A 19,225-nucleotide genomic window follows, 5' to 3' on the forward strand; every position below is an offset into this window, starting at 1 on the left:
GAGCTCAGGACATTAAAAAAAGCCACCCTGAAATAAAAGAATTTCAAGCTTTGGAAATGATGACTTCATGGTGAAGAAAGTGATGGATACAATGATAACATCACACATTACCTAGATCCTACAAAGCTGGGCTTTAGAAAGAATTTCTCAAGTTAGAGAAGGCTGTACCCACTCTGTGTTGAGAGTGGTGCTGTCCACAGAGATGACAACATGTCAAAGAAATGGCCCTTGTGTTTTCTTAGCATAGCCTCACAAGCTCATCAAAGTGTTGAAATACTTTAGTCTGGATTAATAGTTTCTTCGTTTTACAGAAAATCTGAAGACCTCTAGGATGTATTTCACCTTTCCTTTTTTTCTTGGATGATGGTCTATAGTCATACTATACTTCTAACATCTGTTTGGACCATCTAACCTACTGTTATCTGGAAGAAAACATGATGATAGTTGATAACATTCATACAGCACACAACAAAGCTTCTTATATTTCCCAGGCTTCTGAGAACACCAAGCTTGTTCTGAAATCCCCAAATTCTTCTGCTGCCCATAAATCAGATTCGTTGACAGAGGCCTTGGTTCTAATTTTCGAAGTAACAGGTCTAACCCAGATTAGTGTAATTGGATAAAATGAACCCAAATATGAGATGGGATCTATGTGCCAAACTTTTGCCCTGCCAGAAGATAACTCTGGAAGCCTCTCTGACCAGGCAAGTACTCACATGCTATGGAAGAGAATAGTTAATAATTCGAAAGCTTAGAATTCACATAATATTAAAATGACATGACAGAGGAACATCCCAAGTAACACAAAGGCATTTCTGCAGCCTTTTGTCTTGTTCTCAATGCCACTGGCTGCCTTCATGTTAGCTGAGCTATTCATGCCAGTCTACCATTCAACCACTGGCGTTAGTACAGCTCTTTTAAGTTTCATTTATAACCTAGAATAGGGTCATCCTCTACTAGTAATCATGAGTTTTGTAACTACCTTACCTTCTCATGATTTTCTCAGCAAAGTAATGATTTTAGTCACTTCATGAAGAAATTTTAAAATGTAATTGCAGTGTGTGCAAAACTGCATCCATGACTGTTCACATAATTGCTGCAATTACGAATGCAGTTCGGGTAAATATGCAAGCAGACTACTAGCTAAGTCTCTAACTGGTAATTTATGTGTGCCTTTACCCAATTTGCATGGGCAATTTTCATAATTACCTTCCCAGGTTTAGTACATAGATCTCGGGACTAATGAATACTAATAACTAATAACTAACGAAGGAATGATGAAGGATGCATGAGCAACTAGTGGAATAAGTAAATTACAAGCATATGGAAAAAAAAAAAAACCAAATGGAAAAAATTCAACTTCAGCCTATACATTTGCCTTTTTGTACATTTTATTTTAAAAGAGGAGTAATGCATGAGTAATGCAACTAGAGAGGTCAAGTTCCTTCAATTATCCTTTCTTCTCCTATATTCAATATGCAACATACCCTTTCTGGTAGTCAAGAAGCCAAATGATTTTCAGACAGACAAGCTACATGTGTAGTGTAATTTACAGTAAGTGAAATTATCATTTTAAGTGTCTAACTCTTCATCTGAGAAAGGCAGATGTGTTCCTCATGAATGTAAGGCCAAAACACGGGCCCAGTGGTGTTTACAGATAAGCAATTGAATGAGTTTACAAGTGTCCTCCTTCAGTGGCGAATAAAGGAAATATACTGCATTCGACTGAGAGGCATTTCCAGAAATTATATATGTGTTGCTACACTTAAAACCACATTAATAATGAAAATCTTGGCTTGTTTGTTTTGCTTTTTAGGAAGACAAGGAAATACAAGATCATACCTAGATGCTTCTGTTAGCCTTGATCATTAACTATAAAAGAGTTATGTATGTAATGCATTGGCATTACATTTACATTATAGCATTTTAAGGAGAGCTGTACCAAAATAAATATAAAATATGCATGTTACAGAAAAGTATGGACTCTAAAGTGCCTTCTATAACACTGTGTAAAAACTGCATCCTGTTATGGAAACCTTAAAATCAAGCCCATGCATTTAATTACTCCTAATCTTTCATAAAGCCAATTTTAAGACTTTTAATTCCTATGTCTACAATATTTAGGAAAAAATATTGAAAACTTAAAAAAATATATTTAAATGTAGAGAATTTCTAGATTTATTTTGAAAATTCTGAACTGCTTTTATACAGTGCACATGAACCTCTCATGGTTGGCGTTTATGGCACCTGAAAAGATCACTTTTATTCTCAAAGTTGAGCAAACAACATCTGCCACAAGAAGTGTTGGTTTTGAAGAGAGATTGTTCAGATATGGTCATATGTAGAATACTTGCTTCCCATGATAACTCCAATTAATCTTTTTAGCTTATTAAATTTTACTCCTGCCAGCACTGTAGAGTCAACAAAACCATAGGATAATAAGTGGGGCTCTATTTTGCTAAGAAATGGAAAACTGAATTCTTAAATAATTTCTCTACCACCTGAACCAATCCCATTACAGCACAAAAAAGATATAAGGGGTGAACTACACAAGAAAACAAACAAACAAACAAACAAACAAACAGTCAAATCCCTGTTCATAAACAAATAATACTTCTGTCTCTTCAAAGTATTGCTAAAATAACTTAGTTTTTAAAGTACTGAAAAATTATATGCATTGCTTTATATCATACTGTATCAGTGGTATTATATTACTCTGAAAAATAACTACGCTTTGCAGTGTTTAACATAACAGATGCTAAATCTTATGTTTGAATGAAAAATATTTTGCATGTAAGTAACTGCCACTGCTAGTTAGGAAGTACAACACAAAGAAAAAAAAAACAGCATTATGAAAAGAAACAAAGAAGTAGTGTCTCCATCCTTCTACACTGAGGCCTAGCATCCTCTGTATCTGTTGCAGTCTGGAGTCTGACAAGCTGTCCTTGCATCCAAAATGTTTTCCCTAATTTTAGAAAAAGATAGCAGATTTGTGACCAATTAATCTTGATATGTTTGCAAACAATGTTGGTAGACTGAACACACTAGAAGTACTTCTGATTTATATCAATGTGATGCTCAAATTTTTCAGCTTGAAATTAATTTTTAAATTTTGGGACTAGCAAAAATAAACATGCTCAAAGGAGATAAAAGAACTCTACAAGGTGTTAAAATTCATTGGATAATTTTAATTTCCCCAGCTAAACTATAGGTGAGTAGTTGTGCCCACATAAATGCCACACTTTTCAATTTTCATGCTTTTCAATTTTCTAATTATTTTGCTTTAATTCTTTTTTCTGACACCTCACTCCATGCTATTTACTAACACTGATATTGGGGCAGCATTCTAAGACTGAAATTTTAGAATATGTAGGTTAAAATTCTGAATCATCAGAGCATCCCTTTATTGCAGTTAAATGCAATTTCTACCCTTACTCAGTGGTTGTCACTTGTGATAATCTTTAAATTCTGACTGGTCCACTGTAGCTGGCAACTACTGTGAAAATCTTTACTTTAAAGACTTTAAAGAAAATGTTCAGTTTTACTGTCAACAATTTAACAAGAGACATCTTTTTGTTACTGCCTCTAGCAAATCCAGATGCTGTAATTAATATTGTAGAAACTACAACAGGAAATTCTTTCCTTCTCCTGGAAGGAAGTTACAGAATCTGCAAAAAAAAAGATGAAATCAGGTAGCCCTGCATCTCAGAATGGTCCTTTAGCGTAGTCTGTGATGTTTTTTAGCATGGAGATTCTGATTCAGGGACAGAAAAAAACCAGCATTTTTTTCTTTCTTTTGACACTGATGGGACATAAACCAGGGCTATAGTTTCTTATATATTTAGAAATACCAATCTTAATGAGTTATTTGCACACTATCTTGTGGACATCTTGTTTTCCTAAACATATTGGTGAAATGCAAAGTGCTCTCCCACACAGAGAAATAAATGAGTTTTTTAAAGAAGCAGAACAAGTACTGTAAATCTACATTCTCTGAATTCAGTTCTTGTAACAATAAAGTTACAGTGTTTTCTCATGGGAGAAATAAATATGTTTCAGTACTTAATGTAATTAAATTAGGGAGGTTATCAATACAAGAGAGTATTTAAAAAAAGTTATGTATAGAATAATATATACTGATAGCAAGATGAGAGATGATTCAACTATATCCCATTCTGAATGTAAGGAAAAACTGTTTAAGAAAATGTTTAATAACTAAATTAAACCTTGACTTTAATAAAGAATTCAGAAAGCATGATATAGGTGTACATTTTAAAGCGAGAATTTTGTGCAGTTACGCTCCCACTTAAACTAGGAATAACAGTAAAATACAGGAGGTGGAATTAGAACACAGCTTTCAATTTCTGTGATAACTCCTGGAAACTATTTAATTTATGTAGCAGATGTTCACTGAAATGAGTGCCATGCTACTTAGTCTTCTAAAAACTGCTGAATGAAGCAGCTATTCCTAATTGCTATCCCACTGTTACCTAATTTGTTCCTCCCAAACTGCAGTGTGTAGGCTGACCTGAACAATCTATCCATGTGTCCTTCTCAGAGGTGTGGACACATGACACATGGCTTTGGGTTATTTTCCAGTGGAGCTCTGAGATGGCAGGTCTGGCTAGTTAACTTGTGAGCATTTGCAAAGCTTGATCTCATCTGACATGCTTAAGAAGCCAAGCCTCACCGAGCTGCATATGCATCAAGGAGCTAAGCTTTACTTTGGCTCCCAAGGCCTCAGAAAGTCAGGATCAGAAAATGTATGAACTGCTATGCTACAACATATCAGGATGATCCCCCAACATAACTCACATTTCAATGTACACATTGTAAATGTACACTGTTGTATATGGTTTAGCTTTAATATTTGTCTAAAATATTCTGCAAAATGAACCCTTAGGTTTTGGACTCCAAGCTGCTGCCACTGCTGCCCATTTCCAGAATTCTTTAAAAGCAGCCCTATTCTCACCATCTTTTACAAAGATGATTTTTTTCCCCCCAAAGCTGATTTTCCTGCCTCTTTGCAAGACTGTGTTTCACATACATTTCACACATTACAGCACACATGAGATGCTAGAAGTGAAACCATCATCTGGTTACCACTGAGATTTGGAGCAAAAGTGAGCAACTCCGGGTGATGGTGCACATGAATGGTGGAGGAGCAAGATTCTTTCCACATTTCCAGAGGTACCATGTCTGCCTCTGGCACTGTCATGCCAGAAGCAAGGAGGGAGGTGACTGCTCCTAGGGGTGCAATATACACCTCCCTTGAGATGTCTGAAAAAACACTTACACTGGATTCAGCCAGACCTCAGGGATGTGGTAGCACACTTGCTGGAGGTTATTCTTGCCTCTTTTCTTCATGTCACTTTGTGAATCCATAGCGTTAGTTATAATTTAGCATTAAATGTGCAATTTCAAACAAATTCCTTTCAGATGGATACACTCACAAAACTGAAAATGAAACCAAACCCAGTAACAAAACCCAGGTTTCTACCCCAGTGTACAAATTCTCACCTGTATGGTCTTGCCTATCCATTTCTTAATCAAAAGCGATATAAGCAAAAAGATGAATTTGAACAACTCCTAAGTTGATAAAATCTCCCTCAATTTTAATTTCTCAACAAATCTACTTTGGCAACAGAAAATTATATTTTTTGCTTTCAGAGCAGGAGGTACTCAGCAAAATATTCATTTTAAGACAATGTAATGTGTATGAAGACTACATTTTGTCTACTGAATTTTGAAATTTAATTTCTTTCTCTAGATCATTACATGAGAGGTTAGATATAATTTTCAACTTATTCATACAAAATAACATCTTCAAAGACATTTACAAAATCTATTAATGCTTTCAGTTTGCAATGAACATTTGGAAATGATAATTATAGAACTGTGATAACTAACTTAAAGTTCAAGAAGACATGATTGGCACAATAAATAATTGGTTTGCTCCTACTTAATCTACATTATTGTAAACAATAAATCTTCTCTTAAATAAAGATTGTGCGAATCTTCATTTATCTTTTATGACAAGAGAGCAAAGGTTGTAGCTTAATGAATGGAAAGAAGCAACAAGGTCAGATTTAAAAGCCTCAAAGGTCAAATTTCTGACATCTCTGAACACTGAAAAAAACCCTAACATGGTAATTACTATTTTGGTCAAGTCACTGAAGTCTATTTTGTATTTCAAAAAGAAAGGGAAAAAAGCACTATACTTCAGAAACTTGAGAATCAACACTGGATACACATACAGTCTGTAACATTTAGCTTCCCTGTATTACAAACTCCTTCTATCACAGGAACAAAATACAGGATACAGCAATGAGAATTCCATTTGAGTCTATTAAGTAGCCAGTGCATATCCACACCTGGAAAGTGTTTAGGGAAAAAAAGCAACAAGCATTCTCTCCTAGAACTGTGACATTGCCTAACTTTGAATATAAAGTATTTCCAGGGATTCCTATTCCTGAAGCACCCCAGCTTTGGTGAAATTACAAGTTCTGAATCTCTGCAGACAATGGGAGCATAGGCACTGATAAAATGTCCAGAAAGCCACATAATTTTATTTTACATATGCATTGATTTTTGCCCAAATGGAAGACCTCTGTCATCTAACAGGGTTATCCATAGATTCAAAGAGTTGATCAGAGTCATTAATAACAATAGTAAACTGATCATCATTCCAATAGGACTTGACAATGGCTTTTTTTCACAGTGGATACTAATGTATCGATGCCTCTGAAGTTCATTACAGCAGTAATAAATCATTAGCCTCCAGAAAATGATTTATAAGTTGGTTAAAATGCATTAGATTTTTTTCAGGTTCTCTAACAAAAATGGTGATGACTCAAAGTAATCATATCACAAAGACAAAAATAAAACAAATCACTGTAATGATTTATTTAATAGCATGTTTCAATCTTCATAAAAGGGTGAGTGAATTTTACTTTGAACTGCTGGTTACATTCCTTTTATTCACTGCTGGCAGCAAACTCTTAACCTACAAAGCTCCAGTACTTACCCCAATGATTATATTTGTGTTTACTTTAACCAAAAGAAAGGTACTGTGTGTGTAACTATGGTTACTCTGCACGGGTGCCTGTGTAATAACAGTTTATTGTAATGTATAAGTAGCTTGTCAGCCATAAGATTAGCAATGATAATATCACAGGAAGTATATGGGCCACAACTTGATACTCACAATGTTTATGTTATGCAAATCTTTTACTATATCACATACACCACTTCTAGTTACCACTTAAGTAGCTTAACTACAGCTCAGACCTATCAATATGCAACTCCAAGTTTTTTTTACTTTCACACACATTTTTTTAATTAATTCCCACTGAACACTGAACAATTTATTCCGCAAAGTCCACATTAAGTCCAACACTCAGTCTCACAGGTTCCTCTGCAACATTCCAGCAGCCATGCCAAAGGCTCCCTGTGTTAAACAGGTATGTGACCAGTCTCCTCCTTGGCTATCACCCACTGCCTCATTCCCAAGGGCTGGGCAGGCCTGGCACCTCGTGTTCTTTCTCATTGCTGCCTGCTGTGATGAGCATTGCATGGCCACACAGCATGGGAGGTGTGTGGGAAGACCCACTACCACACAGGACAAAGCAGGATCGCAGTCCTTTCATTTGGAGAGGCAAAGGCGTTGCTCTCTTTCTCTCTGGGACCATGCCCAAGATGACAAAGATGGGTTGGGAGAGACACGGCTGGTCATGCTGCTCCTTTGACCCAGGTGCTGGTGAGTAAGGACAGCACTTGGACAGACACAAATGCCACCATGGCTCTGAGTTTCCATGAAAACCTATTTCCACTTAGTTTTCTTCTTCTTGCACTGTATTGTGCCTAAGTGTCAGAAATAAGCCCCAAGTGATTTATCTTTACCCATTTGAACAGTCCTTGCTTGAGCAAGTAGCTCTTACACAAGGAGCCCTTCCAGAATAAATACATTAAAGGCTTGTCTGAAATGCCAAGAATCAAATAAAATAACGTCTTCTGGAAATACATGATAAGAATTATAAGCAACCCTACAGAAGACAACACAATAACATGTTATCCTCTCTCTGTAATTCAATTATAAGGGTGCATTGCATAAGGGCCATGAAACATTTAGGACCAGATATTCAAAAGGCCAAGTCTGTATGTTTACAAGCTCAATTTTGTGTTTGCAGTCTGAAATAGTTGTGCTTCTATCTAACTAAACTGGCTCTCTTAAGGTATCATTAGGGGTAGAAGGACTTTGGAAATAAGAACGCCTACAAAGAAAATAACAAGGTGATCTGAATAGCTTTGAATAGTAGAGTTAACAGCACTAATGTTATAAGATAATTTCTCTTCCTGTATTTACAGTGGAATTTCTACAGGCCAATTCTCCTTTCTCTAATTTGTAAGAAATCCTTACAGGAGGATGACAGGTTCCTCTGAATGCAGAAAGAGAGGGGTGGGCATGTAGTCAAACTTAGAGAAGGCTGGGGGAGTTTTTAATTGCAAATTAAAAATGTCATTTAGCACAAAATGGAGCTCTCAGACCAGCCAACAGGGATGGATAGAATTAAAACATCCCACTAACAATTTCATCCCAAGTAAGCACTTGGTGAGAATCAGAAAATATAACCTTAAAATATGATCATTTTACTCTTAGTTAACATTTCACTGGTGTATTTTAAAAAGCTTTTCTTCCACAGAGGCAAATGGTAAAATAAGGATGCCAAAAGTATAAATGAACACTTGCACATGCTAACAAAGAAATTACCAACTAAGTAACCAGCACAGAAGTCTTCAAAAAGTCATGAAAATATCCTTAAAATCTTCTAAAATTGAGAGTATCCCTATTAGAAATGCCAGTAGAAAATGTTTATCTGGTTCTAGTTGGATTCAGTTGATGTGTATGTTTTGGAAGAAACCCCAAGTCTTTTACATGGTTATGAAATTACATCTCACAAAGACTCCTTGAAGTATCCCAAGTCAAGGCAGTACTTTAATACTTGATAAGCATAAATTGGCATAGAACAGAACAACTACTAGTGGCCAACACAAGCACATAATGAGAATTTTCACCCATTCAAGACATGGCACATAACTTGCTGGCCAGGTTTCCTTTAGAAAGATTAAAGTAGTACAAATCACACCAGTCTCTATCTGGCAGGAACACGAGCCAAAATTTGCCTAAGTCTGTGCTGCTGCTACATCCAGATACAATTCTACCAAAAAACTTTCCTCTTGGCGCTCTGCTTATGTCCAGTCTGTGGCTGTTCTCAATTCCTGCTACTGGACTGCACCTCCAGCTAGGAGTGGATGGTTTAGTGAGCTTATAAAAACACAGGGACTGAAGAACGGGTACAGTTCTCACCACGTGAGTTATAAAATTGTTGCACAAGCATCTTTATTCATGCCAGGAAAAATCCCAGTGGCAAAAGAGACAACAATCTGCCTCACTGCACAAGTGCCTTCCAAAAGCCAAGACAATAAATAAATGATTCTTATGCCAATGTAAAAGTTCTGCTATGGATTGAAGTTGAAAACTCTTCAGTCAAACTAAAAGGAAGCAAAGACATTAAATGCCTTTCCATCCTCATCCATGTAAAACTTGTGTTATCACGATTTTAATAAAGCTAAATCAAAGAAGGACAACATCCAAGGTATGCTACTTATTGAAGTTTTTTGGGGTCCACTGAAATGCTACCATCAGGATAAAATCCAAAATTATGGACTCTAGAACTAATGAAATGCAAATGGTTTCCTGAGAGTATGGTTTACTTCCTCCAGCAAACATGTATGAAGAGTTAAGTGAAAAGACACCACAAGACATCATCTCCTGGCATCAGGAATGAGTCTGAGCATTACAGGATAGATTTTGGACAGCCCTCCAGCTGCTCAGAGTGCTCCCCTGCAGGCCACCACTACACTTCTCCTTCATGAAGCAGTTTGAAGGATCTACACATTTCCCATGCATTTTTTAACCACCATGTGCTCCTTACTGCTGCCACCACAGACCTGTAGCCCCACTTCTTGAAGCATGCCAGTAACCAGGAGGATTTTGTTTATGCTGTCCTAAGCCAGCACACCTCTTGAGGAGGATTCTCTGGATATCATATTCAGCCTAAGGAAAGGAGGGCAGGCCCATGAGCAGAAGTGCATAGACATACATCAGGACACAACATTGCACGGATACACAAAGACACAGCATAAATTCTTGCTTGCTTTTATAGCCCATTCTCTCCACAGGGGAAAATTTTGGCCCTTTATACTCTTTCTATCTAATACAGACACTTACCACCATCTCCTCCAAGTGGAATGTGCACCTGCAATTGTTGGGTGATAAAAGACATTTATCTCAATCTGCTCTGGGAAAACTGACAATGAATGAAGATGAGAAATCTCAATTAAGACCTGGGAAGCAGAGACTGACACAAATTTATGGGGTTTTTTATAATATCTGTATTGTTTGGTGGTTTGGTTTTTTCCCGTACTCAGATACAATAAATGTAATCCTTCAACTCAAATTCTGCATTGAGGAAGAATACAGAAGCAGAATAGCTTCTGCTTTCTCTAACAAAACAAACAGGTATAAGATTAAGGAAATGCATTAACTTCACAATGAGAAAGGTAAAGCAGATAATTTATTTGTACAATCCTGTACAATAATACAGGATTTGTCAGTACAAAAGACTTTTTACATACAACATTTTGAATTCCAGAACTCAATTTTACTGTACCCTCCAAACCCTATGTGCTAGTAATGCAGATAGACATCTTTTCCCCCATTTCAGACAGGGAAACAGAGGTACAGACAGAAATTTCTCAAGCAAAAGTAAAAAAACCAGGATAAGAGCACTTCAATGCATAACAAAGGTTTAATTCTAAGTCCATCAGAAGTATTGCAAGCCTTTCCAAATATTTTTATGGGATTTGAATCATGACCCAGAAGACATAGGAGTAGCTTTCTGTGTCAGACATTAAGTTCTCAATCTGATCTCTTCTTCCTTCGTTCACTTTAACCTGTCTGTAGTTTGGACTGTGATCCTGTCAGAGGAACTATATGAAATGCAGAGAATGATGCCTCAGATTTTAACATTTATATTTTTCACATTCTGTACTGCTTTAGTGTGTAGTTCTGAGCTTCATATCATGGGACAGTAGGCTCTCTTCACTGAGTAGGTAGACAAAACAATTCCTTCTCTAGCTGGGGTCCAAGGACAAATGATCCAAATTTCAGGCCCAAAAACATAAACGACGGTGGACTGAAGAGAGAAAAACAAGAAGGAATGGACTTCATAATCTAAAGTTTAATAACTTAAATTGGACAATTAATTCCAATATGCTAATGGACCAGAACTTATAAAAGTGTGAAACCCTGTGACTGGTCATCCATTTTGTGACCATTTTGGGTTCATCCTTGGTGTAGCCCTACCTGGGCTCTTGTACTGCCCAAGGTGTATCCATTAAAGCTTTCTAACAATTATCTACTTGTTTCTTTAGCTCCATCTAGCCTCTCTTCTAGGTCAGCCTTCACTAGGCATCAAGAAATGCAATGGAAGCATGAGAACTTCTCTGAAAGATCCTCCAGCAGCTCACTAGAGACATCATGTCTCTATTCTGTACTTGATGCAGGAGACAGGAAAGCTAAAGATGGAGACCAACACCGGTTCTGAAAAGATCTTAACATGATTTTTCAGCTAAAGGTAGCTTTCCAATTGCATATGCTTGGAAACCTGAAGGTTCAGGGCTGGGAAATCAGGCATGAAAGACCTCATTCCTTCTTTCATATTAACACTTCATTATTTTTTCCATCTTTAACTGTAACTGACAGATTTTTACTTGATCTTCTATACTAACACCCAAGGAATCATCTCTCCTTTCAGATATGTACACACATTATCATTGACTGTAATGTCCGTATGAAGGCAGAATTTAAATCAGTCATTAAACTTGTAAATTCATATTTGACTGTGATACTCTCCTATTCTGCAGGTACATGAATAAGTACTGATGAACACTTTGATTTTCATTTCCTAGTAGCTGGATGTCCATTGAACTACTTGAAATGCCACATTTAAGCATTAGGGCAATTAAGAAACTTATGCAGAAAAACTGCTACTCTGTGCACTCAACATATACAGACTGATACTAAGCTGAAAAATGAAAATACAGTCCTATTGTAAAAGGAAATGAAATATCTCCCTAGGTAAATGGACATTATACCACACACAACTACTTCCTGTGCTTTGGAATAGCTGCTTTTCAAAACCTGACATGGGCAGTTCCTTTGCCTTTTCCCCCCACCCTCTGCTGCTGGCCATTATGTCAGTTTTTGACACATACTCTGAACCAAGCTCGAGATTTTGTTTTGTCTCCTTCTGAGGGCTAAACAGGCTAGTCTTTTTAGCCAATATTTTAAAGGACTTGGCATAAATCTAAATAGCAATTGTAGAGATGATAGGAGAAAGTTGTCTTTGACTAAAACCGGAGGCATTGAGACCTGAATCAGCATATATGTTTTCAAGAATTGCACTGAATAGAAATTTCTAATGATTCTTCGTTTACTAGTGAGAACAGTAAGAATGTATTAGCCACCTCTCTGGTCCCTGCCCAGAATTTGCCAATGTTTTCTGTTTGGTAATGCAGCAAGGCAGCATTTCTTGGCATGTCTGTGCAAAGTGAGAAGAATATCACTAGGTGGTTTTCTTGGCTATGACACTCCCAACAGACTGCAGCATGTGTCAACAGAAAAACCAGAGTGACATGCCTTCCACTTTAAGTGACAGATACATTACATGCCAGAAAAAAGCAAAAATATCCCTTTTAATGTAGCCACTAGAAAGATATCTAAAATTTGATCTATGAAACTGTTCTACCAAATAAACCATGTTCACTCATGATGTGTTTGACTGTATTTAGATTACTTATTATATAAAGATCATTATCCTTGATATAAAACTGTCACATATTAAAAAAGACCCTATATGAAGATAAAGGTTCCCCAGAGAGCATCTCAAATTCACACCATATTCCAGAGCTCTGTATCTCATATTTGGGGCTTTTGAGTTAACCAGAAGCCATACAAAAGTACATGTAACCAGACAGCTCGTTATTGACTTTGTTTCTGAGGAGGCTTATGTACATTATTTATTCAGGGAGCTGTAAGAAATAAAGTGCTCTTATGCAACATGCCTCACATTTGATGGATTCATATAAATGTATGCAGTGGTTATGTCAGTGCATTTGGGCAAATCACACCCTGATTTCATTATATTCATGCAAAAAAATGCATTAGGCATGTTGCTCTGATATAACAAATTCTTTTGGAAGAGGGCCACAGCCAAAGCATGGCAACAGTTTTGTGGTTAAAGCTATATTCACACAGAAATATATACTTTGAGTCCTATTTTGGTGCTGTTTATGTCTGGGCATTTCATAAAATAATCCTTCTCTACTCCTTTAACTTTGCTCACTGTTTTACTGCAACAGTGATTAGTTCCTTGTTCAATAATTCTTGCTGATGTGCAACATCAGACAGGATTGACTCTATGTTCTCCAGCTGGCACAACTGTACATTTTCATAAATTACACAAATATAATTCTTTATATAATGTAGCTGTGAGCAAGAACTGCAGACCTGGAACTCTACCTTTTTCCACAAAGCATGAATAATGATCACTTCTTAGGTGGGTGTGAGCACATTCCTGTTTTATTAGATCAGTCTCACAAAAGAAGGACTGCACTGTGAACGCCAAGATTATTTTTACCATACTATCAAAACCTGGAAAAAGCAGTGGCTATCTGAGGCTACTAATTTATCACATTTTACCTTTATCACTCCCTATTTATTCTCTTTTTTTTTTCCCTAAGTCAATATCTGCAATATGTCCTAACTAAAATGTCGGGAATCTTACTGACAGGAACAAATTTAAAACCTCTACTTGCTCACCTGACTTAAAAGACTTGAATGTGTCCCTGCAGCTGGGCTGGAGAAAAGAGGTCACCAATTCTAATTTTGCCATACTTGCCAGTCATTTGAGATTTTCAGTAGGACTGCAATTCCTTTCCCAAACTGCTATGAATTTCATGTGTTCATACAATTTTGAGACTTTCATACAAAAAAAAAGAAATCCATAAATTAAATCCTCCAGAGAGTACTGAGGAGTGGAACAGAACATGGTAAGTAATATTGCTACTAAATCACTGGAATCACAAGTGGAAAAGAAACAAACACCTGTTCTTCTATACATATGAATGGAAACAATGGAACATAGTAAATGAGCATGAAAATATCTCCTTGAGAAGTAGTATTAATCCACCAGCTTCAACTGAATAATCTCCTTATAACACCTTAATACTAATAAGAAAATAAATTATCTGTTTAAATGGAACATTTAGTCTGCATTCAATACAACCTTGTCATGTTGACACTAGTAAGTTAATGAACAAGTGGGTATTAAATTAGAATACAGGAATAAAATATACACTACTTGAATCATCTGAGGGGAAAATACTTGTTTTCAGTCATCATTTTAAATTGTTATAAACCTATTAGACAGAAAGATCACAGTAAATACACAACTTCAATATGCTCTAATTCTGTGCAATTTATGAGATTTAAGCAAATATCAGTGAGAGTTTTAATTTGGATCTCCCAACAGCTAGACAGGATTATTGTGAGTGTAATAGTTTTATGTTCAAGTGGGATTCTGCTGTATTAAACCCTTTGTTAAACAAATCAGGCAAGCTCTCTCTCTGCAATTTTAATTTGCACCTTTGTAGATGACCGGAGTTTCACTTTTAATGTTTGATTATTAGCACATACTTTAAAGAGGCAAGATCTTACTGCTTAATATCAGTTTCCTTTCATTTTCACTTGAGCGAAATTATATTTTAGTCCAAAAAAGGTTATCACTGTCTGTAGTCATGTATCTCCCAGGGCATTTAATTTGCAGTAAAAAATGCTCTGTAAAAAATGTTGCCATGTTGTCAACATAACTAAAATCTGCTTTTTGTTAGGCTGCCAACGTTTGCTATCATGTTAACTGCAATAGTTCCATCCTTTCTCAAGAGCAGTTGATAGCAGTACTCTCAGCAGCATCACCAGAATCCATATGGAGACAGAAACACAGGTCGAAAATTTCCATGACAAGGCAGCTCGCTGCAAGACTCTTCAATTTTTTCAGTGCTGTCTCACACTGATTCTTTCCTGACAGGTAGGTAAGACATAAATGAGTCATCTCATCCCGATTCTTAGATTTGCTTTCTTACTCTAGCCTCAGTCCAGAATTAAAGATACACTTCCAAGACAAGAAGACCTTCTCCACAGCCCCGCCTTCCCAGATATTCCTCTCAGCTGCCATGCTGGACTCACCATGCAATCCGCACCCACACAGCCAAGAGTCTGGGTTAGCAGAGAAGTCAACAGCAAGCCCATGTTGCACCAAGGACTCACGGAAAGCTCAGGAGGCTCTCAAGAGGCCACAGTCTACTGGCCCACCATGCAGGAGCAGGGTCATGGTCTCTTCACACTCAGGTGTTCAACACAACCATTTTCAACAGTAAAGTAAGTCTGAAGCCTTTCGAAAGAGCTTTATTAAATTGTGTAAGAGGAATTATGACATTGTCTTGAGACTCACAGGAAAGACTAAACTATTAACTGATAATAACTAATCATTTGGGCATTCTTATGGGGTACAAACCCAAAAGGTTAAGCTCTTTGTGTAAACAGGGCTGTGCAGAAGCCCAAGATTTGGTCTCATATATCCAGTCAGATGTTCTGGGTATTTTAGAATGGGCAGGTCTCCCTCTCTTTTGATCTCCCTTGTCTCATGTTCTGACCATGCAGACTTGATTCTCAGAAAATATTAACAGTAAAAGATTAAATGCAACTGATACTTTCCCCTTGCCTCAACTCTGGTTTCACTGTTCTGGCATTTTCCAACAAAACCCTTTTCTGCCAAAAATGCTCATCCAACTCTGACTGCTGTTGAATGCCCAGAGAGTCTCAGGGGAAAGTGAAGCATCTTCTCACTGTTGGATGGAAGCCTATGGTGAGCACATTTTTAGCACAGAAATAAGTATTGAATGCTAGATATGAATGTGCAACCACTTCTGACTTTCTCTGAGACATGACTACCATACCGTCTGTGAAGAGAGAAAACTTACTTCATTCATGATGAATCCATGAGATCAGTTCCAAACCTCTCCTTTTTGTCACTGCATATTGGCCAACTGTCTCAAACTCTCCCTCAAAGGTAAAATTGAAGTTTAAGTCCTAGCTAATATAATTCTTAATTAGAAATGAGTAATGACATCCCTTATATAAGATTCTATTCCCAACTTCAAAAGGAGCTACCTAGGTTTCCTTGGTGTCTTTACTTTGAAGAAAATGTCTTTTATTACTTATTTTAGTACAACACATTAAAATCAAATATCTCCTGTAGCAAAACGATTCAAGTCTCTGGAACTCAAATAATTTTCTAATAAAAAATGCATGAGACAAATAAATGCACTTTATGTTCCACAAGAAAAGGCAGTTTCAACAGGCTAATGCTCAGAGAAAATTCATTTTATCAACCAGCCATTTCATTCTTTGGTGCTGTTACAAGCTCCCCGCGGTTGCTTAGCAACCATAATTCATCGTACCTTTTAATGGATACTCTGCTACTGCTGAGAACATTAAGGTGAAGAGAATAAATGCCTTGGGTGAATCTTGAAATCTTTCATTATGCATGTCATTCTATTTCTGTAATGCTATAATGCTGAAATGTTTCTGTGGCAGGAAACTGAGTTGTGGTAATTGCATATTCCACTCATATATGTTTTGTAAGCAGAGTAGCACGTACTTGTCTAAAATGAGCTATTTCTAACATGATTGAAATTGGACTTTTCTACTTCTAAAGGTAGTAAATAAATCTAAGGGGAAAAAAAAAGAATGAGTCTGGAGGAAAACGTCTTAAAATTTTCAGCAAGAGTGACAAAATCTTGTGGCAAAAATTGAAAGTAATCAAACAGGCTTGATTGTAACGCAGAGTGGTATGTGAATATATAGTACTCAACAGAAAATGCAAAAAACACGATGAAGAAACCATATATCCTGTGCAACTTCCATATTTTTAAAACACATGACATTCAAAGACAGACACGTGTGCTAGACCAAGCATCTCTGCATTATTAAAGCAAACCTCAGGTTTCAGCCAGAAGCAAATGTTCAATATTATGTATATTTTCCACCTTGTCATTTTAGGCCTCTCGTCCTCCTGAGAAATACTTCTTTATACCAGGCAAGGGGGCCCCTGTATGAGCACAATTTCACAATTAGACCTGTATTTTTCAAATACATAGTGAAGACATTATAAAGTAAGATAGAGTGCTCAGATAGTGCCAATATTGTACAGCATGACGAAACCCTAAGATGGATCTGTTTCTTTGGGTTCAACCTGCATTTCTTATCCTGATTATCTTCTCTTTCATGCCTATATACACCATGTGACATACTCTTAAAAAAGCCACCATGTGTAGGTCAGATGTGGACTATTTTTTCCTTGTTTTGAACATTAACCCCAGATATGCGCTTTCTTTATGTTAGAAAAAAATACAATCAGACTTGGGGAGAATCTGGTTACTTATTTTTTTGTATGTACTTTTTAATGTCACTTCTCTATTTACATGTGTGGGCTTGTCCTTGGAAAAGCTCAGTGACAAGCAGCATTTTAAGTTCTCCTCCTTGATCATTTACAACCTAGCAGAGGATGGTGACCTGAAACTCATGTTGTAGCTGCACAGGCAGTAATCCTGTGCTGTCCAGAGAGGACCAGTCAGGGAACTCTTACAGCCCTGTTTGTTTTGATCTTGGAAAGGAAGGGCAAAGCCAACCCTTTTGCTTACCCTATCAGAAGTGGTTGAGGTGCAATTTAAAATTTCTTTGTTAATCTGTCGCATTTTTATGTGACCACTGAATTTCTGTGCGTTTTGGCAATACAATTCTTCAGCTACATGGTGTGAAGGTGGATGACCTCTGTCTCTGACAAACCTTTTGAAAGCTGTTCCTCAGCAAAATGATCTGGAGGAAAAGGCATATATGCACACAAATGAAGAGAGGAGAATTGTTTGGCATGCAGTAAGGAGTCAGAAACTCTGCATCAGCCTACCCTGCAGGGTTTGTACTTGTTGAAAAGCACAAGAGGAAACCAACACACAGTTGTAACAACAGCAAAAGTAATATAAAGAGGTTTCAACTCAAAGATAATGCAAAGTTAAAACAAATGCATAGTATGTCAGTACAAATTATTTCTTTCCTTTTCTCCTTTACTTGAGTATTCATACAACTTCACTTTTCACTAAAAGAAAGCACACGTTGTGGGAAATGGATTTATAGAAAATACTTGACTTTTCTTACTCTTTTTTTCCCCTTTCCTTTCTTATTTTATCTTTGTCAAATACTAGTGAAAAAAACCTAGACTATATGTTTGATACCACTGCCTGATTATTTTTCAGTAAGGAAAATGTTGACTTTCCTCAAACCACTGATGTTTCCTCCAAAAATATCCCCCAGAGTAAAGGAGCAGTAGCTTTGCTGACTCATTTTCAAAGACTTTCACTCTTTGCTAATGCAAATCTCTCCTTTCCTTCACTCCGAATAATTTCTGCGTGGAGTTTCATTAGTGGGGCTACATGCACCTGAAAAATGTCCCAAAAATTGTGTCTCCTAATGATTCTTCTTGCTCTTTTATACTTCTTAGAGGGTGGTGATATAGAAGAGAAGTCACAGCCTGAAAAAGTCTTAAGAGGCTGAGCTACTTATGACTTCATATTTTTCTATGTAGTTTATCAAAATTGTGGGAGCAAATGGTGTTTTTCCACACAGTTAGAGTTGATCAAAATTATAATTCCTAAAGTTAAGAACATTCATGCTTAGGTAAGTCCACATTTCCTCTGGTGCAAACCTGCTTTGGGCAGTATCATGCAGTTTTAACAATGGTAAAAAATAATATAATAAAATAATACAAAATTAATGTTTTAAGCTTCACCGTGAGGTAAAAAAAAAGAGATACTTAATATCATGTATCAAAGTAGGAAGGGAACAGCAAACTGAGACCTAACCACTGGAAGGTCACAACCAATAACTTTTCTGCAAATGGAAATCGGTTGCAGAAGCATCAAATGATAATTACTGTTTGCTGGAGAATTTTAATAGAGTTCTACGTCACAGTATAAAATGTTTAAT

At 36.8% G+C, this 19,225-nt stretch overlaps 1 protein-coding gene across 3 annotated transcripts in view; it reads right to left on the minus strand.

Moving 5' to 3' along the window:
- TOX (thymocyte selection associated high mobility group box) overlaps positions 1–19,225 on the minus strand; it is a 217,082-nt gene that overhangs the window by 55,244 nt on the left and 142,613 nt on the right. The window lies entirely within an intron of this gene.

This window comes from Melospiza melodia, chromosome 1, assembly GCF_035770615.1.
Source record: "Melospiza melodia melodia isolate bMelMel2 chromosome 1, bMelMel2.pri, whole genome shotgun sequence".
Lineage (NCBI taxonomy): Eukaryota > Metazoa > Chordata > Aves > Passeriformes > Passerellidae > Melospiza > Melospiza melodia.